Here is a 23,956-nt window from a genome sequence, read left to right as displayed (position 1 = left end):
AGTTCAGTGGAGTTATTCTGTAAATGTCGATGAACTAGTACGTGTGATATGTCAAAGTGTCACGTGACATTCAATGTGATAGAAGCGCTGTCACCTAATATGGCTATCGAGATTCAGTGACAAACGAGTTTTCACTTAAATTGTTGGCACTTTGTTGGGGAAATGTTCACAAAATTACTATAAGACATCAAATGTATTAACTAATAAGTGTTGACAACAGAAAAGTTGCCATGTTACATTTTGTGTGAACGCAGCTTTACAGAATAGCTCCGCGGTGTCGATATATAAGACACATTCATCGCGATTTATGTCTTATCGCTCACGTAATTGGAGCGAATTTTGATTGGTGTGTAAATGATTAACGCGTTCGTACCAAATTATTTCTTCTCTTATCACGTTTAAATGTTTCTTTATCGACACGTAGATTTATATTGTGGAATTTGTTAAAATTAAAATATAATATTTCGTGTAAATTTTAGCAATAAAACCGATCGCAGTATTCGACGGAATGTATGGAGCCGTATCGCATTAAAGCACTCTTATATTAGTTTTTAAAGCTATTTTCAGATGGTTCGTTGAAATTTTATTAATAATTTTAAATTCGTTACCTTGACATTGATTTGCGAGTTTATTCACATTATTTTTAATGTTTTTTTTTGTGTATATTATTTTTTTGTACAGGCCAAAGAGCTTAAATTGTAAATATGTCGGCACAGATGCTGCTACTGTACTGTAGATCTTCGTTACTGTAATTATTAAGAGATTTGTTGATGTTCTTGATCTTGTGAAAATAAAGTGGAAAATGAAGACGAGTCGTTGTTTTTTATTCATATGTTTCCCTGTCAAGAAATTTTCTTATTTTAAATATTTAAATATCTTTTATATTTTGTTTTAATATATTTATTATAAACACATCACGGTATTTTCAGATAAATTACACAACTACAATGTGCGTCATAACTCAGTGTCAGTAGTAATTTTATTCACTGTACGTGAAGTAAAGATCAACCAAATCCGTTTCTGTTGAGACTAAAGCCCGTTTCACAATGAAAAAATAAGGTATAAGAGATAAGGCATAAGGAATAGCACAGCAACCGAAACACAATAGGCGATAGGCTACAATATTCAACCAATCACACTAGTTATGTGCTGCTGTTACTTTTATAACACTTCGTTGAAAAAATGGCTGGCTAAAGAAATAAGAAACAAATTCCCATCGCGACGGAAATTTTATTCTTATTTCTTATTTTTTATTCCTTATTTTTGGATTATGAATTGATTAAAAGTGCTGCCATCGCTGGATTCCGCTATTCCTTATTTCTTGTTTCTTATATCTTATTTTTTTCATGGTGTAATGGGCTTAAGTTCTAAGTTATTGCTTTAACTTTTATAATAATATTTTTTTACATATAGTATTTATAGTCAGACGAAGATATTTCCATGTACCACCAACCTTTGGAACTGAGGTATTGTCACTTGGGCCTGTTATACTGATTCAATCATCCTTTTCAAAACAAAACAACAACAGACAGTATTTGACGGTAGAATACATGACGAGTAAAAAATATATGTAATATATGCTGTCTTCACCAATGCAATGAAGGACATTTTCAATAAAAACCAGTCAACTGAAATTAGCCAAGATAATGTGGATACTAATTTTATTAAATAACATAATACATATATCACGAATGTTAAACTCCTGTATCTCGACAATTTGTGACTAAATTGCCAAACGTCGGTCGCAATTGTAATTAAATTAATGAACAATATTAAGTCAAAGGAATTTATGGTTTCAGCGTATCTTACGTAAGGGAAAATATCTTTTGGTAATCGAGGTTATTGTTGTTTTGGATTTAATCGAGTTACATGACCGATAATGCCTCAATTTTGGGCAAATACCTTCTACGATATTGCTAGACTATTAAAATAATTACATTAACAAGGGTAAGTGAGCACTTACCTTGAGGTTGTTCATTCGACCGTTTACTACCAAAAATTTAAGAATATAATTATTAAGTTTCCGAATTATGGTAATTACAAGAATCCTTGTGTAACAGATCGTTTGGAAACTGTGATTTATCCGAAAACTTTGATCAATCGGCCTGCGATTACGGCCCGATGACCAGTTTTATGACCGTTCCTTACATTTCATTAATTGCACAATTAGACCCCTGAATGTTCGGTGACTTTTAGCAAGACTTGGTATATTCTGTCACACATGTTACCATGTTGATGCTGAGACGTTTCGGAAGGTTCGACTAACGGTTTACCGGTTTAAACCGGTTCTTTGGTATAAATCGCTGTTGGGATTTATTAGATGTCATGCCATAAATGTATTGTTTTTTATTCTTTCAAATATGAGATGATGAGTTACCAAAAGGTGGATTCTTTCGGCCATTTTGTATCACAAGTAATACACAGATTAAAAATAGAAATTCCATTCCTATTTCGAGTTCCAATTTGTATCTATGTAAGATGTAAGAAGGTTTGCTTACAAATTAATCATTTAAGCCGAAAGATAAACGCGAAACCCATTTATCCGGAAGTATATTTATCGATCAAAACCCTGTGCAAACCACCGGAGGTAACATGATGTTAATTATAAAACTTTGTACATTAAACTCCTAAATAATATCAACATCAGTGAGGCTTTCTAAATTACCCTACAAGTTTGCCTTCCTTACCTTCGTAGATTTAGTTTCGATTAAATGCACATCTATTTACGTGTATTTCTTTGTTGAATTACATACAAATTTTCGTCAAATTATTTTGGCATACCTAAACCTAAACTTAAACAATATTTATATCGAAGACACAGTACATAGACAGTGAACAAATGTGTGTGCAAGATGCACAGATTGTGAAATCAGGATCTCGTTATCTGTGGCCCATACCTATATCTAGCCAGTAGCCTACCAAAACAGGCAAGACAGGCAATACAAGCAAGTTATGACTAATAGCAGTTACTATTGAATAACTTCGCTGAATAAATAATAATCTCCAATTGATTGCTGTTTAGATATTTTCTAGTCTGTCGCAAGGTTTCTGCCGTCTCGGCGCCACGCGCGACAAATTGATGAAGGATCTACATCAATTTAATGATTCTACGGCGTATTATGTATGAGTAACGTAGCGAATAAAATTAGAAAATATTTTTAAGTCGTAATTTTTTAGTTTCTTCGAATTTTCTTAATTGATCTTCACTCAGTAGTTATTCTCAAATTATGTACATACATTTACGACTATTTAGGAAATGAATAGGTATATCTAAATTCTTGTTTTATTAAAACAAAGGACCTTTTAAATAAATATAAGATGAATCATGATCGCGTGAAATGTTTCCAAAAATTCCAACAACATTTCTTCGTCAAATCTCAATTTCCAACAAGACTAAACACCTACAACTGTATGATCAATTTTGTAAGTAATATTATTTTGTACGAACCATCTGAAATGTCTTGCAAATTAAAATAATATTCTGGGAAGTTCTGAAATTTAATTTAATAAGATATGCTTTACTCAAAAAGGTGTTTTGAATTGTCATTTTACGAGATAAATTAATTGTGTAGCTACTATCACTTTGGGGTTTTGTGTTATTTAATTTGTAGGTATAGGTACTATCCATTAGTCATAATTATATTCTACCGCCAAACAGTTATATATAGAACTTTTGTGTTCCGGTGTGTAGGGTGAGTGAGCCAGTGCTTGTTGTGTACTGGCGATTTAATGCTTAGTTAATAATTACGTCTAGCATCGGTGATCATTTACCAACATGTGGTCCATTTACCAATATTTCATTAATAAGAACTAATTAAAATAAATAATTTACTTGGTGGTAGGGCATTGTGCAAGCCCGTCTGGGTAGGTACCACCCACTTATCAGTTATTCTACCGCCAAACAACAGTACTTAGTATTGTTGTGTTCCGGTTTGAAGGATGAGTGAGCCAGTGTAACTACAGGCACAACTCACAAGGGACATAACATCTTAATTCCTGAGGTTGATGGCACAGTGACGATGTAAGGAATAGTTAATATTTCTTGCAGCAACATTGTGTATGGGTGATGGTGACCACTTACCACCATGTGGCCCATATGTTCGTCTGCCAACTTATTACATAAAAAAAATATTAAAAACTACTACTAATTATAAATATATGTCGGATCATCAGAAGAACCTTTAAAATGTTCTTGGCTGTCTTCCTCCTTAGTGGGCGTGATAATGGCGGAATATCAGAAATAAAGATGCGCTGTAATTTTTCAGTACACTGTTATTTAATTTCCCAGTAGAAATACACAAAATAAAATAAGATTAGGTTGATTAACTTAGATTGTGAACCAATAGATTAGGTTAGGTTACTGTTTCCCTCGACGACCACTGGCAACGTTCAAAAATTGAATGAATCAGCTGTCAGCACGTTTTGAGACCACCCCTTTGATTACCCTCTCTTAACATATATATTCGATTACAAATAAACAATTTGTTATCAAAAAATAAAAATTATGGATCGGATACAAAAAATGATTACAAGTAATACGAATGCCATTAAAAATAATCAAACTACGATTAATAGTAAATCTACCTCTGAAATTATAAAAGTGCCCTCACATAGGTTATACTCAGATGAACCTATAAGAAAATTAGTGATTCCGTATCAATTCAATAACATAACTACACAGCTACAAGTAAAGTGTGATTGTGTACCCATATGGCGTAAGGCAGGACGTACATTGTTTAACAAAACTCATCTAACAATATTCTATTTTATTAAGCAATGAGTGTTTTTGAAGTTGATTATTTATGAGAGAAATCAAAACAATAGTTATTGATTTTCCAGTGTGATGCTACATCTATCACTCTTATGTCCAAGAATCATTGTGAAAATAAAGTTTAATATATAGAAAACAAATATATAATAATTACTACCATAATTTGCGTTTTATTTTTCCTAAAATATAATTATATATACTACATATATAAAACTTTTTCATTTAACGATAAAGAGTTCATAGTTTTAATTAACTGTTTTAATATACCCCATAATTGAGAAAGTATAAATAACAACATTATATTTTATTAAGCAATGAGTGTTTTTGAAGTTAATTATTTGAGAGAAATCAAAACAATAGTTATTGATTTTCCAGTGTGACATTACTTCTATCACTCTTAACTCCAAGAATCATTGTGAAAATAAACTTTAATATATTGAAAACAAATACCTAACAATTAATTTCTCTTGTTTTATTTTTTCAAAAATATAATTATATGTACTACATACATAAAGTTTCTGATTAACATCAAACAATAAAGAGTTAATAGTTTTAATTATCTGTTTTATACTACTATTGTCATTTGTATTTTTACTTTTTGAAAAAGAATAAATAACAACATTCCATGTTTTTAAGCAATGAGTGTTTTGGACGTTGATTATTTATGAGAATTGACAAAAATAGTTATAAGCATTTATTGAGTATAATAATAATGTATATATAATATAATATAAACATATAATATACGTACATAATAGTATAATAATGTACCTATAGATGTTTCTAATATAATAATCCATATTTTTTAAATCATTCTCAATTCAATTTCATTTTACAATATCGTAGAAAATAATAGATATTCAATAAAGAGACAAATCCACTTTTCAGTATATTTATTGTTTGAATTAAATGAAAAGGAAAGTATATAGAGATGTAGATAACTGTTCAATGCATGATCACTTGTTTCTTGGATATTGTCTGCACCAAATCATCATTAATAATAGCATAGCTGCTCCAAAAAAGGATTGATTCACTCATAGCCTGAAAAATATATATATTTTTTATTAATAATGATTACACTAAAGAATGATAGTTAATTATACTTTGCATGATCCCCATCATACCTTCAAAGCATTTTCAACTGCTACCAATATTGTTACGAATAATAACAAAAATAAGTTAAGTATTTTTGATGTTTTTGAAAATACTCATTTAAACAATATACATATTTCAATTATAACTTGTTTTACTATTTTGATTAAGAGATTTAATGATATTATGATAATTGAATTACATTTTTTTACATTATTATAATTTATTTTCGATGTAATTAAATAATACAATAGGATGGCATTTAAAAAGGTATGTTATATTTAGACTCACCTTGCGTTTGTATCATATTTGTAAATATATTGAAAATAAGTTAATATTTATTACTCATTTCTTCTTCACATGTTAACGCAAAAAAAAATTAACTTTTTGTAAGGCAATTCTCAAGAAAATATGTTAGTTTAAAATACGGCTAATTAAAGATAAATTTCACCGCAGAATTCAGTTTCGTTGCTTTTTAATGTTCTTAAAGACTACCGTAACAGTTGTAGCTAGTTTTCAAGCATTATATTGCCTCACATGTTTAATAATTAATTTTCAAAGATAGGTTTCACTGATGCTCACCGAAATAAAATCAGTGAGTTCAAACTCGATAAGAAAGTAACGAAAACGTCAATTTACATGCGTAAATCTGTCAAAAGTGTTACTCGTACTACCAAAATGTCGAAAACCGCGCGTTATTTCGACTTCGAAGTCGATAACGTTAGAAATAAAAACTCGTACTGCCGATTTTAGTTCCTCTGCGTTTACGCTTGGGGCGCTGATAGGATTTGTATGAAAAGAAAACCGAAAGTAAATTACATGAAGTAAACTGTCAAACTCGTACTAAGGGTACAGAGCACTATACCCAATTACAAGCTTCCATCTAGTTCATGGTAGTTTCCAATTGTTTCATTGTGAACTTAATTTAATTGAACGTATTGATCGTTCTATCAATACTGTTTGTGAGGGACAATACAATTGATATACATGAATACATGCGTCCTAGATAATTGGATTTTGATTGGAACTTTTATTTGCGTATTTGGTTATGTGTCATTGATTCGCGAATATTGGGGTGATGTAACGTTTTACTACCAAAACAATACACGTTGTTCAAATATTATGTAGATTATAATGTTACAGAGATGTCTGTTCTATTATATTTGATACTTTAACAAATCTGAAATTAATATTAAATATATAGTTTTGTTCCTTGATTTTTAGCAAAACAATGAAGTGAACATTGCATTGATTGATTGATTTCAAACTCAGGCAAATACAGAGTTTTCACTTGTTTAAATTTCGTTTACATTTTATCTCGTAGCTGAAGTCGAAAGAAAACATTGTGAATGGACCATTTGTGGATCAGCTACATAGAACGCGTACATTTTAACCGATTAATGCGGGTTCAAAACTAAGCAAGCACCACTGAATATTCATGTGCTTAGTTTGTGAGATTGCATGTGTCTAATTTCATAGAAATTCTGCCATCTATTTATTCTGCTATCTATTTCACCACCCGCATTGGAAAAGCGTGGTGAAATATGTTCCAAACCTTCTCCTTAAAAAGGAAAGGAGGCCTTAATCTAGCAGTGGGAAATTTACAGGCTGTTCTGTAAGAAATTAAAAAACAACCAAAATAGCGTGTTTATCCATTAAAATCTTCAGAAGAGTACTATATTTTTGTCCAACAGCATACATTTAGGATACATATTTGACAGACCACAGATAATGCCTATTAATTATTCAAAAGGTAATAATTTAAACAAAAGCATAGATAAAGTATCGCCAAGGAATGGTTATAGAAGAGGATGAAAGAAAATTTAAGTTCAACGATGAGTTCGATCGATGGGAGGCAAATAGTCGATTCTCAGAAGTGGATAACTCGAGAAAATCTAAAAATAGAAACCTTCCGCGCAAAGGCGAAATAAAGGAAATTTTGTAAACTTTTAGTACGATGGATGTTTTTTTGAGTTGAGCAAAAATAACACAATTTATTTCTTCCTCAGAGCTCTATTTTTCTATACTCTATATGCACATTCATTGGCTTTATTATTTACTAGTTGTTGTTATGTATGTATCAGGAAAAAAGAAACCTATGTCCTTTCTTGGAATTCAAATTTGCTTCATACCAAATTTCTTCAAATTCGGTTTGGTCGTGAAAGAGCAACAGACATACAGAGCTACTTTCACATTCATAATATTAATTTAGATAAAGGTATATTAAAATCTATAAATAGAACCTCTTTCAACAATACGAGTTCATAGAAACGTTCCATTGAAAACCAATGAACCGTGCTGTGGTTGTGCGCTCGTGAGAAGTCACTGCGGCTAGCTATCGACTGAGACGAGAGTGTATTTCGTTCTTACGAAATTGCTTTTGTCATTGCATGGTTGAAATATGATGAAATAATTTACTTGAAAACAAAAACTCTAAGAGCTATATATATAAGATATAAGATATAAGATACTATGAATACATGAACCGGCAAAAGTGCCGCCTTATATTATTAAGTGGTCTAACCACCCACTGACATTAATGCCATTTTTTTTTAAATTATTCCTTATATTTCCAATGCGCCACCAACCTGGGCAACTTAGATTTTATGTCCCTTGTGCAGGCACAGGTAATTCCGCTATTTTACTGATCCTTTAAACCGGAACACAACAATACACAGTATAATTGTTTGGGGGTAAATTAGATACGCTCCTTTTATTACCCTATATTACATTATATATTACCCTCATTTACTATTTCCGAAAAATTAAAGTAGTGAGTTAATAATGGACAGGTATAATTGTCTATCGAATTCACAATCTGTGTGATACAGACCCGTTTAAATAAACGTACCATCATACTACTAAGTACAGGCACAAAAGGGACATATCATCTTAATAGCATTCTTCCCAAGGTTGGTGGTGCATTGAAGATGTAAGGAATAGTTAATATTTCTTTCAGCGTCATTGTCTATGAGTGATGGTGACCACTTACCATCAGGTGGCCCATATGCTCTTCCGTCAACCTATTCCATAAAAAAAACAACAATACTATCAGTAATCCAAATTAATTAAGAAATTACTAATATTCCTATTTAGCCCTGTTAAGCTTATTACTTGTGTAAGGAGCGGGTATAAAAATAGTCCAAGGGGTTAGAATCGATCCTGCGACCTTTAATCACTAGGTAACAAGTAAACCATTGCACTATTGACGCTTATATTGTCTATAGGCAATAATGAAGCTACATATGCAAATCGGGTCACATAATGAAATCCCTAAATATAATCGGAGAAGTTATTTAGCGAAGTTCAAGGAGTTTTAATACCTTCGGCATTTGACTCGATTGGATCGTCAGATGGGAATATCGATGAATGAAATTGTTATGTAAATCGCTGTATTTATCGTTAGCTAGTCGAAATAGCAGCCGCATTATTTACTCGAGATGTTCAGGTTTTATTTCTAATGTTTGTCGTTATACTTGTAAACACATATAAGTTTTTATTATTATAACTAGCTGTGCCCGCAACTTGTACGCTTGGTTGTGGGTATGGAATTGGATATTATTATCGGGTTTAATACTTTTGAACGGAATGTCCGATTTGAGTAATTCAAAAAGTAATTAGTAGGTGTTAAAACAGACTTGAATATGAAATTATTTATTACGGTAAGGATGAATACAGTATTGTGGCATTTTATTTTTAATTTCATTTGATTGATTGTTGTAATAATGGGATTCTTAAGATTGTCATAACATTTTTATTTATGAACCGATTGAAACAAAACAAAAGACTAAATGTTAATTCCAGCAAACTGTAACGCAATAGTCAAAACCGAATTCAATTAGGTTAAGCTATTTTTGAGATTAGCACGAACAAACGTACAGACAAACATACATACAGACAAAAATTCTAAAAAACACTCTTTTCGGTTCTATTGCATATATAAAGTTCTCCTAATAAAGTTTTTCTTATTTTTCTTCCATGTACAGATACAGACCATTTACAATTTTATAATATGTATTGATAAAGAAAGTTGAGTTAGTTGACCCGAAATAGGTTTACGCAAAAACTACTAATCTGGTGAATCTCCAATATTATTTATCGTTTATAGTTTCAACCGGACTTAGGCTGTATGAAATGGGCATTCGCAGTTGGTGAAGCTTAACCTTATTTATTGACTGTAAGTACCCATCACAATGTTATAGGTGGCAAACGAGCAGGAGGCTCTGATGGAGAGTCACTACCATCGTCCACTGTTCATATGTCTGCAACATCGAGGGGCTTGCAGGTGAGAACCAGCCTTCAAAATAGAAAAGAAAACTAATCACGAGAAGTAACTATTGAGTTTCTTGCCGATCCTTCTCGGTATAACCTGCATTCGAAACGAAACCGGTGGTAGCTTCACTTAATACAGTTGTTAAATGACGATTCTAAAGTGCTTGTGAAAGTCTACTTGAATAAAGTATAATAAATATATATATATATATATATATATATATATATATATATATATATATATATATATATATATATATATATATATATATCTTATTAATCAAAATATATTATATATATATATAATATATTTTGATTAATAAGATATTCTTCTGTCAAAAACAACAATATTTAGTACTGATGTGTTTCGGTTTAAACGGTAAGTGACCCAGTGCAACACTACAACACAAAGGTCTTACAATTCAAACTTCTTAGTCCGCCAATTGTTTGAGGGCGGTGGTGACTTGGTGCTTACCGTCAAAAGACCAATATTTTGATCGATAGGTTACATATATACTAAAAAACAGGAACATAAATAAATATGACAAAACATCACATACATAACTCCTATCCCAATGTAAGTAGTTAAAGCACTTGTGTAATGGAAAATCAGAAGTAACGACGGTACCACAAACACCCAGACCCAAGACGACATAGAAAACTAATGAAAACCTCGGAGTGGCGTACCCATGAAAACCGGTGTATACACCTCTCGACCACGGAGGTCGTCAAACATTTATAATCTATATACATATATCTATACATAATATTATAATTGTGAAAGTAACTCTATCGGCCTGTCTGACACTCTTTCACAAACAAACCAATGAACCAAATTTGATGAAATTTGGTATAAAGCAAATTTGAACAGCGAAATCGCGGCGACATCTACTATAATATATTCATGTAAAACTACCTTGTGGGATTCAGGGTCAGTCCAGTAAGTTATCCAGTTTTCTATCCATAAAATCTTACTAATTGAAATTAATCAATTTATCTCGCATTTGTTCGGTCATAGAAAATATCGTAAATTGGCTGGAAAGAAAATTTTATAATAGGTATGTGTATCAACATCCCGCAATGGTGCAGCGTGCCAAAATGAGCTGCAAACTTGCCAGTTAAGAGGGGAGGAGTGCTTAGTTTATTGATGCCGCATTTATATTTTTGGTCTGTAATTTTTTATTTAAGTGAAAAAATTGTGTAAAGATTATATCTCGACAATGCCCATTACAAGTATAATTCCCTACTATAAAAAAGTAACAAGTTATTACTTCCACATTTTAACTTTAACGATATAAGACATTCTAGATATAAGACATCACAGATCCCACTTAAGGACGTTGTTAGAAGTTAACTCTATTACGGTACAAATTATGCAAATGGTGCCGATAGACCGTAATGGCGTTACAAGTTCCCGGGACCTTTTCTTCGGTTTGAAAATTTAATTTGTCTAAACTTTGTCTTTATTTTTTTGAGATAAAAATTTGCATAGAATTGTGAATGTCATGTTATATCTTAGGCACGAATCTTCGGATATTAAAGAAGTTTCCGAAAGAATCTCCCCGGCTTCACGGATAGAATAAGATAGTATGGAAAAAACTCATATGAAATATTTCATGGTTCCTGAGTAAGACTCTTTCCAGCTTCGTACGAATAGAATAAGATAGTATGGAAAAAACTCATGTGAAATATTTCATGGTTCCTGAACCGATAGCGAGCGTTCATAGTATAAATTCAGTATAAGTACGAATGGCTATCAAGTGTTCAAAGTTTGTAAGCGTTGATAGATGTAGTCGATAGACAATGATTTGTCTCTTTCTTTTGATTGTTAAACTTATCACGACAGAAAGGGATAAGACAGTCGTTTATATACTACAAAGGATTGCTCATTGCAAACATTGTTCTACAATGTATTTTGGATTGGTTTATATATTTATTTAACGACTAGAAATTCAAATTTATTCGAAGTTTTCGTAAGTAAAAAGGTTACAGCTCTGATATCGCAAAATGTATCTCAACTCTGTTTCCTGAAGTCGACTCGTTCAAAGTAGGAAGACCAACCATTATAATTTTCTAGTACTCTAATTAATATTTTTCACATTTTATAATAGTTTCACGACCCGATGACCAATTAATGCTAAGTAACTACAATAGAATTATTGCTTTTGCTTACGTATATTAGAATAATCTAAGAGATACAGATTCATAGCTACAACGATTCGTTATAGGTACGTAAAATAAGTACATATAAAGATAATCTTAAAGAAAGACTTGCATTTTCTATAAAACCTTAAAGAAGTTATGGCGACTCTAGTTTCGATTGACCCTGCATACTAAAGTGACTTCATACGACGGAATTAAGATCATTTGTTGGAAGTTATTGATTGGAGCATTCATACATATATGAGATGTCTAAAGGAATTTTAAATTTAAATAAAACTAGTTATAACGGATTTGAATCGCGTATATTAATTATTTTTGACATCCCGACGTTTGAAGCACTTTACAGCCATAAAACTGGTGCTCCGCTGCGTCCTATTGTAAACTAAATCGATACACCAACATATAGATTGGGTCAACACATAGCAAGGATATTATCACCCCTCCGAGGACACACTGCGGCGTATGTCAAGGATTCTTACCAGTTTGTTGGTGAAATCAAAGACCGTAAATTAACCAACAATGAGACAATGGTTAGTTTTGATGTCCAGTCATTGTTTACCTGCTTACCCATACAAGACTGCATCGAAATTGTCAAGAGGAAGCTACAGACACACAACATGCCCATTGAAGATGTAACAACATCACTGCCTCACATCTGGTTATTTATTGTGGAATGATGAATTCTATGTACAAGTTGACGGGGTAGCCATGGGCTCTCCAGTATCCCCCGTGGTCGCCGATTTATTCATGGAAGACCTGGAGGAGAGGGCTCTTCGCTCCAGACCAATAACATCTAGGTTTTATAAACTGTACGTAGATGACACTTTCACAATATTACCTAGTGATCTGACATCTGCATTTTTAGTACATCTTAATTCTATAAATAAAAACATTCAATTTACTATGGAATTAGAGGCAAATAATTCTTTAGCTTTCCTTGACATCCTTATTATCAAGAATCCTGACAATATATTAAGTCACACAGTTTATAGGAAACCCACACAAACCAACAAATACCTCAATGGTAACTCGCACCACCACCTTAGTCAGTTAGCTACCGTTGGCAAATCTTTGTTTCAGAGAACCCACCATCTCTGCGATGCTGAACACCTAGAGGACGAGCTACATCAGGTCAAGCTTGCACTCCACCAGAACAAGCTACCCGTGCCTCGTCAGCATCGCAGAAGCCGTATCAAGCCACCCACAATTGAGCGACAACCTGCATTTCTACCATATGTGAAGGGAGTTACAGACAGGATTGGCAACATCTTGAAGCGAGCTTCGATTAAAACCGTTTACAAACCTCATAAGAAAGTGAGGCAGTTCTTGAGACCTATCAAAAGTAATATTCCTTTACAAACTGCGGGAGTATATAAACTCGAATGTGAGTGTGGTTTATCTTACATAGGCCAAACAAAGAGAAGTATCGGTACCAGGGTCAAGGAACATATAGGAGATGTCAAAAATAGGCGTTCTTCAAAGTCTGCAGTCTGTGAACATGCTCTGGATAAACCTAACCATTTTATTCGATTTGATTAACCACAGATCCTCGCTAAAGAACACAGATTCATTCCTAGAATGATACGCGAGGCTATTGAAATTCCAAACCATCCGAACTTCAATAGAGAAGATGGTTGGTTGCCTTCTGCGTGCAACCGGAACGTTACTCAAGATACCAAATGAGAAATCGTTGGCGGTAGTTGTAAATAATATTTCTTTTGTTCTTCAAATAGACAATTGTCACCTTAGTCTACCCGTGACCACGAACGCTGTAAAGTGCTCGAAACGTCGGGATGTCAAAAATAATTAATATACGCGATTCAAATCCGTTATAACTAGTTTTATTTAAATGTGTAACAATCGCGAAAATTTAGGAATTTTAAATGTTTTTACTGATCTGGTTTGTTCTAGTTATATACCGCTTTACCACTTACAAAGATATCTGATTTATTTCCGAGGCTTGAAAAAACCAGCGTAATAAGCATAAGGATTAGAATAGATACAATTTTAAATCCCATTTTTGCACATGCCGGTGTAAGGAGTGATTTATATTTCTTGCAGTGGCTGTATGGGCGAATATGATACCTTACTATGTACTACCATGAATAAAAAATAAAAATGTGAAACGTTCGAAAACAGATTCAAATGTTTTAAACGAGAAATCGAAATTTATTCTTCTGCACCTTTGTAAATTCTTCAGGCATTGTATAACGTATTTTTAATAAGTGTGGCTTAAAACAATAATAAAAATCAGTCTTCTTTGGATCTCTTTCTTCGACTTATCGAATATTACAGAACTGGTGTAGGAAGCTGGATATCCTTACAGTAATTAACTTAATAACATAAATTTGTTTGTGATTTGAGTCACGACACTCGTACAGGTACTGAAAATTTCTGAGCAGACAAACTCAATAATTTTGATTTAGTTCGACCGAATCCAAAAGTGTACCAGCTGTTTTTCAATATAAGTTAATTAAATACAATAAAGCATGGAATAATTTATAACTGTCGCTTATAACCCTTTGGTACTAGACCCTTATAATTTTACTTTTCTTTAAATTTAGTCTTAAATATTTTGATTATTTCTTAACATACATCATATTACTTGTGAAATGCGGAATATCGACACAGTGATACGAGATTTTTGAGAGTGTCCTTTACATGTGAATTTATGGTCACTATCGTTCATCATTTCTGCCATTTCACGATCGTGTTTAGAGAGGTGAGCTCGTTCTTACAAACCGCTGCTGACTTACTATCTAAAATTTCAATAAGTCAATAAATCATCTATATGTTTGGTTAGGATTCGCTGCAATGAAAAGATTTATTGAAAACAAAATTCTTATATTTTATGTACAGTCAGAGTAAGAAAACCTTCATCAGTTTTGAAATTCATTCCTTTATCAAGTCTTAAACTCTTAGTACCTTTTGAATCTAAACATCAAATCATTGCGACGCAATATGTCATTCTCGATCGGTAAAGCAGATTATCGCTTACATTGAGCACACGAAAATAGATCTTAAGGTGACGAACCTTTTCTTACCCCGACTGTAGACAGCGGATTTCAGTTCATCGCAAAAATAATTCATAATCTGTCGTCGTCTAATTTTAACGTTACGGTATTATTTATTTTATTATTGAATCTATTTTATGTAATGTACCATCGTTCGGTATTAAAACGCATTTCTCATAATTTTGTCGAAGTTGTTGTTATTTATTTAAAAAAAATGATCGATTTTGGAAATAATATATTAGAAAAAAATACATCATCATGTAATAATAACAATTAAAATTTAACTTTAAATTAGGTCTGTTTCAATCCAGGGTACGTGGGGTGTCAAAAACGCAGCGCGTTGGTTGCTTCACAAATGTTGGTTAAGTTTTGGACCATCAGCATTATAACCTTTTTATAGAGATAGTATTTCGCCAAACATCGTTGCTTGTTTTGATAAAGACAGAGTTGCTTCCAAACATGCTAAATAAAAATTAAATGATGTGAAAAAATTAGAAAATGCATTATAAGGGTTCAGAAAATACGAAGAATTGATGCTTTTGTGCTCGAAACCAAGACAAGAACCTTTCTCAAAAGAAAACGGAGGCCTTTGCCCAGCAGTGGGATATTAACAAGCCGTTACTACGAATATAATATTTTGTTTCGAATATTTTAGTACAAATTAAGGATACTATGCATAGCTTATTAAGTCGCAGTAACTTTAAATGAAATTTATTTGAAAAATAATGAATCAAAACTGCATCGTCCTATCCAGTTGAATAAAGTATATTTTGACTTAATTTAGATATGGCAGATGTTTCCTTTTTAATATGAGCGCATCTGTCGTATCATACAAAAGGAATAGATACTGGTTTCATTTCCAAGAGATCAAAAGTAATTGGATCTATATATAAAAGATATTTCATCTGTACTATCTGCTACTAATCGGTATATACTTGAACTAATTTAATGACATCGTATTGATATATGTCATGTATTTCACGTCCAACTGGCCTAGAGCATGTAAATGTTAAGGTTTGATTCCGGGTTCGAATCGTTTGAAAACTATTGCATTACGGGCTTAGTTCATGCTTGTATTTTGTGTGACTTTAGTGCTAAATCATCATGAGTAAACTTCCATGACAGCATGATTCATGACTTATCAATTTTATAAGTTACAAGTCCCGTTTATTCCCTATCCCTTAGGAATTCTGAAATATCCTAAAAATAGTTTTTAGTTATTGTTATAACCTACTTGCATGCTAAATTTGAAACCCCTAATTATAGTTACGGAGATAGAGCTACTTTAGTTCGAAAATATAAATGCCATTTATTTCCTATCCCGTGGCAATTTTGAAAAATACCTTCTTAGTGCACCTCTACCACACTTAAGGCATACGTGTGCCAAATTTCAAGTCTCTAGGTCCAGTGGTTTAGGCTGTGCGTTGTCTGTCAATCACTCAGTAACGGAACAGTTTCATATATATTGATTCAATAGTCTTTCTGTTTATGGAGCACAGTAATCGAACATATTAAGAAAGATACCTCTAAATTTACTTTTATGCCTCGTCTACATTGGCATATATTGTCAGAAAGAGCCCCAGTTCTCATGACATATATTATATGTTGCACTATTATTTATTATTCATAAAATATGATATGTGTTCTGTCTACCTATATAGCGGATTGGCCTGGCTTTACACTGTTGAACATAACCTTTTTTTTATATGACAATTAAATATTCCGTATTGGATAATAATTATATTTTTTATATTTGTATATAAATATAGCTTTAAATAAACTATGCATGCGAAGTCGTAACGTCTGCTGCACGTAAATGATTCGTTCAATAACTTCAGTCTGAACTAAAATATTGCTACTATTTTCATATTGGAATATTCCTATTTCATTTTACGATCAAACCAATATTACGCTTCTATTTGCATTTTTGTGAAACTTTAACCTTTGAAATGATTGCGATTGTGAGCTAGTTGCGTTTCTACGACTTTGGCTTTCGGTAAAATTGGAGTGTCTGTTTGTAATATTAAAATAGCCCTGTTTTACTCAATGCATTTGTATAAGCGGTACATATACCAACATTTTTGTCTGGCTGTCTATTTGTTCCGGCTAATCTCTGGAACGGCTGGACCGATTATGACGGAACTTTAACTGGCGGACAACTGATATAATAAGGAGTAACTTAGGCTACGATAATATATTTTTTTGTTAAGTTCAATCATGTACAACGGGCGCAGCTAGTTTAACATATAGTCTCTCTAATTATTTTATAAGTTTCTAAAAAAAATATTTAAAGTTACAAGCAGGAATTTTTAGTACTGTTGTGTTCCAGTTTAAAGGTTTGGTGGGTCAGTGTAATTACAGCAGTAACATATTAGCTCCCAAGGTTCGTGGGGCAGTTGGCGAGGTATGTACGGGCATTGATGTGAATTTACCACTAGGGAATCTTATTTTCGTTATCCCATTAATATAGATATTGTTTTAGTTAGTTATGCATAGTATAGTTCGTAGATATTATTATTGACATTATTAAAACACTAGAAACAAGACGCAGGTAGATCGTTAAATGTAATAAAGATATGCATTTCATATAATATCACATATGATACATACACATATATCATAATATTATAGATAATAAAAAAGCATTGAGTTAATACCTGTTGACGTCCAAGCAGGATATATCAATTTAAATAATTGTATTTTTTTAATTTTAAAAAAGAGTAACTACTGGTTTACTTGCCGGTTCTCTTCTCGGTGGAATCTACTTTCCGAACCGGTGGTAGCTTCACTTAATTGTAAAATGACGATTCAAAAGTGCTTGTAAAAGCCTACTTGAATAAAGTATATTTTGATTTGATTTGATTGTGAATGGTACACGGATGCATATCACAATATAAGTTATTCATATTTTTTAGAGTCAAACGCAGGGGACAATTTTTTTATTAAATACTTTTAAGGCCTCTTTTGAATTACCGTCTCATAGTTTAAGTTCTTATACAAATAAAAGTGGCCAATACTAAGAGAGTAGGTATTCGGTATCGTGTTTTCGCAAGTGTACCCATCATTACACAGTATAAAACAGAGTTACTTACCGTTGTTTGTGCCTGATGCTTGTTTCTCTAAAATTTCGCAACTGATTTTGATGCGGTTTTCTTTAATGTATAAAGTGATTAGAGAGGAAGGGTTTTGTATATAATACATGGACAATATAGTAAAAAAAGAAGAAAAGGCCTGTAGTATATTATAACTTATATATATATATACACACATACACACACACACACACACTTAGTCACACACACAAACACACACGCTTATAATATATGCTTATGTAAGATATTGATATGGGAAAGCGGTGTCTTCTGGCACAGGTGCACTGCTGCACTTAAAAGAAGGCTCCAAACTTTACTGTTTAGACGAAATAAGCTGAATAAATATATATACTTTTTTTTTAGTACCAGCATTGCACACTTGCGAAGCCGGGCAGATCGCTAGTTATCTACAAAACTTAATTATCATACACGTTCTATATTGGTTCTGATAAAAGAAGACGTATTGCTTCGAAGCCAAACAAAGTTAGTCGGTCGCATGAGCACGTGAAAAAAGCTACGATATGAAATTGAGTTATACGAGCATTGTTTTGTTTTATAGACATATAGTACGACACAAATTAGATGTAGCATCGGAAAATGCAATGGGATGAAAATAAAACCGATTAGTGCCGATTTACACAACCAATAGAAATAGCTCCCTATCGTGCCATTCGACGCTATTCGTCGCTATAGATTCACGCGTCAGAGAAAGCAAGTGAATGTAAATCGAAGCGTCAAATTGACGAATGTATTAGGTCATATGATATTACAAGTTATTACGTTTGTGCAAAGATCATATTCGCAGGAGAAATAAATATTGATAATTTGGGATCGCGTACTTAATTCGGATGTGATCGGTTTTACGAATTTTGCCGATGCGACATCTAAGTTGTGTCGTACTATACCTTTATAGAAGTATTTATAGTACAACCCGAGAAAGCAAGTGCATGTAAATCGATGTGTCAAATTGACGAATATATTAGGTCACATGATATTACAAGTTATTACGTTTGTGTAAAGATCATAATCACATGAAAATTAAATATTGATAATTTGGGATAGCGTACTCAATTCGGATGTGATCGGTTTTACGAATTATGCCGATGCTACATCTAAGTAGTATCGTACTATACATATGTATTTTATTAAACTAGTAGGTGTTACCCATTGTGATTTCGCTTTCTCTCTCAGGAAGCTAGAAATTTCAACGTTGTTTTCAACAATAAATACACATAAACATTCCTTTTGAGTAACATTACATACATGTTTATTATAGTAAAGAAAAGGCGAGAATTACAACTTTACTTACACTTACGGAAAAATTAAGAACTTTTCTTTTTACGTTTATTTTTCAATCTAATTTTCATATATATCCTTATTGGAAACCGGGATGGGTTACAGTAACAACAACAACAGCCTGTAAATTTTACACTGCTGGGCTAAAGGCCTCCTGTCCTTTTGAGGAGTTTTAGAACATATTCCACCACGCTGTTCCACTGCGGGTGGAATACACATGTGACAAAATTTCTCTAGAATTAAGAATAAGAATTTCTATATTATTAATTAATTATTCATTCGTGGTTGCCTGGGTTTGAACTCGCAATTATCAGTTAGGTTTCACGTGTTCTTATCACTGGGCCATCTCGGCTCACTGGGAAGGAAGCTAGAATCTTACATCATAATTTGAAAACGAGAATGTTCAAAGAGTTTGTTGCTTTTTTACGTCTTAACTATGTAACTGATCGTCATAACATTTTGGCTATATGTTGATCTGTGCCCCCAAGAAGTGGCTGGATTTATAATACCTTCATTAATCTTTATTGATTTTTTTTTATGGAATATTTTGGCGGACGAGCATATGGGCCACCTGATGGTAAGTGATCACCATCACCCATAGACAATGACGCTGTAAGAAATATTAACTAGTCCTTACATCGTCAATTTGCCACCAACCTTGGGAGCTAAGATGCTATGTCCATTGTGCCTGTACACTGGCTCATTCACCCTTCAAACCGGAATACAACAATACTGCGTACTGTTATTTAGCGGTAGAATATCTGATGAGTGGGTGGTACCTACACAGGCGGGCTTGCACAAAGCCCCACCACCAAGTGATTACTTACAATATATGACAAAAATCAGTCCGTTATAATAATGAAATTCAACCCAACAATGAATTTTCAATGTATATGTCCTTAAAATTTACACAGTATTGTGTATCGTAAAAATGTTATTATTAATGAACGTTCAAAAGGATTATCCTCGGGGATATTATGACAACGACGAATCAAAAATACATCAAAGCTATGTTGTTTAAGAAATTTACAAATCACATTTTATTTTTCTTTGAAGAGTTTTAAGAATTCCATAGAAATAATAACGTTGCCTCATTTCCGTGACAAAGTAATACGAGAGCAAAAATCTCAATTTAATATACAACATTAAAAAACTTAGCGATTTAGTATTCCGAATGAGCACGACTAGAGTGAGGTTGGCTAAAATAGTTTTTATTAATAAAATTGAATTTCGAACAAATTCCATTCGAAACTTATTTGTATTATACATTCAATTGTTTCGAATTTTCGTTTGGAAATCATTTTGTGTTTTATCTGTAACTAGCTTTTGCCCGCGACTTCGTCCGCGTGGAATAGTGACTTCCGGCAAATTTTTTGGTTCTTCCCACATAGTTCCCGTTCCCGCAGAATTTTCAGGATAAAACCTATGGTTTTTTTTCGAGTTTCAAACTATATATCTGTATAATTTTTAAATTAAATATAATTATTTTAAAGAACTTCTGCATATACTACATTTTTTGTTTTATTATCTTGTGGCAGAAGAACATATTGATTTTCGCCACAACCCGATCTTGATAACGCGACATATAACTGGCCGTGCGAAAAACAGTCTTGGCGTAAATCGATCCCCACGTGTTTGAATGTTTGCCCCTGTGATTTATTTATTGTGACTGCGAAAGATAATTTAAGCGGAAATTGTATTCTTTTAAAATTGAAGGGTAAGTCGTTGGGTATCATTGGGATGCGGGGTATGAGGACCGTTTGACCAACTGCTGGACCAGTCAAAACTATTGCAACGATGACGTTATTGCGCAGAAATTTTACTTGAAGTCGGGTCCCGTTGCATAAATTTGGTGGTTTGAGATTTCTTAGTAAAATTATTGGGGCACCTATTTTTAACTTAAGAGAATGTGGGGGAAGGCCGCTTGGGTTCAAGGAATTGAGGAACTCCTGTGGGTAATGAACTACATCTTCTTGATCCATCACGGTATCAATGGATGTGTAGGTTACAATATCTCCCGGGAGTTTACTCAAAATGATATCATTTATTTCGTCAACGCTACTATTTCTTGCCGCCAATATTGCTCTTTGACACATCCATTGATGGTCCTTGTTTTCTATTTGGCTGATGTCAGGGTATACCTTAGTTACTAATTCCTCGATGTTACCCACTTTTACTCCTAAATCGCAATCAATTTCAATTTTATTATTAGAATGAGGTATATTCCCGTCTCCTACAGAAAGTAATTTTGAAGGGAAAGTTATACTACCTCCCCCCAAATGTGCTCTCATATTTGTTGATAATTTTAAAATATTTACAAATTTCCATAATGGAGAACTTTTAAGGCAAGCCTTCACAATGTCTGCTCTAGTTCCTCTTACTATTACCGGTAAAGTTTGGCGAAAGTCCCCAGCAAACATAACAGTAATCCCACCCATGATTTTATCACAGCTTCTAAGATCTCTAAGAGTTCTGTCTAGAGCTTCTACGTGAGCTCTATGTATCATGGTACATTCGTCCCAGATTATTAGACTGACGTCTTGTAAAATTTTCCCCAAGGGGCCATTTTTGCGTATAGAGCACACGCTATCTTTCTCTAAAGACACAGTCAGGGGCAGTTTAAAAGTGGAATGAGCTGTGCGTCCACCTGCTAATAAGGTTGCAGCAATACCTGACGACGCTACTGCCAAGGCTAGCTTTCCCAGAGACCTTACTTTTGCTAATATAAGATTAGTGATAAACGTCTTGCCGGTCCCACCGGGAGCATCCAAAAAGAAAATTCTTCCTTCATTAAAACGTACACTGTTCATGACACAATTATACGTTGTCACCTGGTCATTAATTAATCTTGGTTCATTTTGTGCGATATACTCATTCAATTCATTTATGTTATATGGTTTTCGCAACGCTATTTCTAATGGGTCCAGAAGCGAGTTATTTCTTTTTGCTGCAGGAAGCCCAAAGTCGGATAGGGATTTATCTGAAAACTCATGAATTTGATCTTCAATTATGATTAGTCCATCATTGTATATATCATCATTATATGCTAATGTCATATCCTGATTCTCATTACGCATTCTGTTTAATATATCTTCACATAAAGCATCACGAAATTTATTCCATAACTCTAAGGGATCAGAGGGTTGGCAAAATATAAGGATAGTGGTAAATAATTCTCTTAATTTTGTAGCTGGCTCGGATATGATAGCATCGGACATGGTATTTTGCCAATGTTCATCTCCCTCCAGTAAACCTAATTCCTTGCAAGCGCCTTGGTACGTTTGGAAAATAACACCATTCACGGTTCTTAGATGTTGAAATGACATTGGACCGCGAACATATTGCAATAACATTCTTAAATAAAAACATTCAGTTTGAGTTGGATGAATGTTATAAACACGGCCTAAAGTTGTGTCTTTTTTTACACCGGGATATCCCTCAACATCTTGCCCGCGTCTTCTTCTAGAAAATGAATTTCTTTGCCAAACGTAATACTGGGGAACTTCGTGATATAAAAGGGTTTTTGCGAAATCGTCGCTTTTGCAGAGATCAAAGAACGCTGTAAGTGTCGTTGATGAAGGATTGTTCACACGATCTTGGAGATTTTCATTATTATAAAAATATACTCTTTGTCCATTTTCCAAATGAACGGCTAAATGAACTACTGCCGGTAAACGTTCATGAATAGAGAATTGGAAAATTCTCCAAAACGCCTCAGAGGAACTTATATAGCGACCATTTAGATATTTTTCTACTTCATCGTTATTACTTTGTAACGAAAATGTGGCTTGATCAGAACCTTTATGAATATACTTACAGATGTATTTAATAGCTTTGACCGATTGACAAAACTCTACGTTAATGTGTGCATTGAAAATTCGTGATAGCAGTGGATTATAGGGAACCACCCAACGATTATCCACGCTCATTTCTGTACCTTTTACACGAATTATAGCTGTGTTTCCACCATTATCTGGAGACCTGCGTCTGTAGGTTGGATAACCGTCATCCCCCGTTTGTGTTTCCGAAATAAAATGCCTAGGGAACTTTTTAGAACAAACGTTTTCTTTCATACATGGTGATGAAGGATTATGAAATCCGCAAGGACCATGTATCATATTTTTTATAACAATATTATGAAGAATCGGATCTTGTTGTATGTCAGGTATTTCAGCCGATATTATTGCATCTATAGAATCTGGTTGAACTTTGTTAGCCAGCCACAATAAAATGTGGGCGTGAGGTAAACCTCTTTT

General features: G+C 33.2%; 1 long non-coding RNA gene across 1 annotated transcript; it reads right to left on the bottom strand.

Annotated features, from left to right (window-relative positions):
• Positions 1 to 5,635: 5,635 nt before the first annotated feature.
• Positions 5,636 to 6,216, bottom strand: LOC124532489. The gene is made up of 2 exons (XR_006966642.1): positions 6,155 to 6,216; positions 5,636 to 5,812 (listed from the first exon to the last, which is right to left on the bottom strand). It is a non-coding gene; the product is annotated as an uncharacterized LOC124532489 (long non-coding RNA).
• Positions 6,217 to 23,956: the final 17,740 nt, after the last annotated feature.

This window comes from Vanessa cardui, chromosome 9 (genome assembly GCF_905220365.1).
Source record: "Vanessa cardui chromosome 9, ilVanCard2.1, whole genome shotgun sequence".
Taxonomy (NCBI): domain Eukaryota; kingdom Metazoa; phylum Arthropoda; class Insecta; order Lepidoptera; family Nymphalidae; genus Vanessa; species Vanessa cardui.
Note: the sequence above shows the minus strand (reverse complement) of the source record. Positions and strands in the feature narration are given on the sequence as shown.